Source organism: Clytia hemisphaerica, unplaced genomic scaffold (assembly GCF_902728285.1).
Source record: "Clytia hemisphaerica strain Z4C2 unplaced genomic scaffold, Clytia hemisphaerica genome assembly, whole genome shotgun sequence".
NCBI classification, from domain to species: domain Eukaryota; kingdom Metazoa; phylum Cnidaria; class Hydrozoa; order Leptothecata; family Clytiidae; genus Clytia; species Clytia hemisphaerica.
In genome coordinates, this window is record NW_027104590.1 from 338423 (window position 1) to 339985 (window position 1563).

Sequence of the window (1563 nt, forward strand, 5' to 3'; positions counted from 1 at the left end):
CGTGTTCGATCCTGAAGGTATTCTTTTGTATGAATGCTCCATGGGATAACCTTGGTTCGCCTCAGAAGGATTAGGAAACATTAAAGGGTTAATCAGATGTTTCGCCTGTAGATGTTTTTTCCTTGGTCCTGAGCGAAAACTGCAAATCTTTTTGCCTAATTCAATTCCAAAGTCGACATATGCCAATTTAAGATCTCTAAAAAAAAACAGAGTCTTACATGGTTCTTACGCTAAAATTCTATTGTTTTCTTGCCAAAAAGTAAAGTTTTGCAGGAGATAAGGAAAATATCTCAGACCATCTAAGAAAAATATCTCAGACTATCTAAGAAACCCTTTTAATGTTATAATCTTCTTAATCATATGAAATGAATTTTCTTGAAATTGCCCTCCTTTGAGACTATTTTACATCCATTCATCTTTTAAGGGCGATTTTTATAAGAAACTTATTTTAAAATAATAATCTGCTCCGCCTTCTAAACCCTTCTTTGAAATCTTTTCCTCGTATATGTTATGTAGCTACCGAGCTACGAAGTATATTTAAAAAAAAAAGGGTATTTTCAATGATATTTTTTGTGATGACATTATGATGACTTCAAGCATATTTTATAAGCACGTGCATGATGATGATTTTTGTAGTGAATTATTTAAAAAAAATTACATTTCAGTTTTGCTTTTATGAATTTCGAAGAACCTTTTTGTCACTAATTCTGTTAATTTTGCGATATCAAAACAAATATTTCTCCAAGATTCCGCAAAATTAAATCAACTCATTTATTCAAAGTTTAAAGTAAAAATTTTCTGACGTCGCTAAATTAAATCAGTTAATTTTCATAGTGAAATTTAAAGTTTCTGAGATTTTTGAAACGCATTTTCGTTTAAGGTGTTATACGTTTTTTTGTCTAGTATATTTATCTTGTGAGGGTTGTAAATTTTTTTCAGTTGCTTTATTTATAAATTTGGTACGCATTTTTTTGAAAATATTAAAAAAGCAAATAAATCCGAGAAATTCGAGTTACACAACTCGAAATAATCATTACATATGGTGAACAATATAGTATTTTTTCATGCATGCAATGATAATAATGTATCTTTAGTAGTTCATATTATTTTCTTTTCAACCGAAGAAAAAATACTCGTCCCCCCTAAATCCAGGCTCATTTTTTTTATACAGCGTGTCCCATAAGAAGCTGTCGAAAAGTCCTTAAAATTCATATCATTTTATATTCTTGCTTTTTCTTGCAGAAAATGACCTAAATTTGTTTTATGAATACACCTTTTCGACCGTAGCTGCAAATTGCCTAAAGGGGTCCGTTTTACCACCCTAAAACCGTCCCAGTCTTTTTTTCTCACCTATAGACAATAGAAAAAGGTTTAAAAAAAGGATTCGATCGAGTTTAGGGGGGATAGTTAAATAATAAAGAAACACGCGCCAGACGGTGCGACTACGGTCCAAAAGATGTACATGTACCTTATCGGGGAAAAAAATGTCGGGGGAAAGTGACAAAAATTTTGAGGAGGTGACGAAACTTTCCCCGATATTTTATCACCCGACCGAAACTTTTA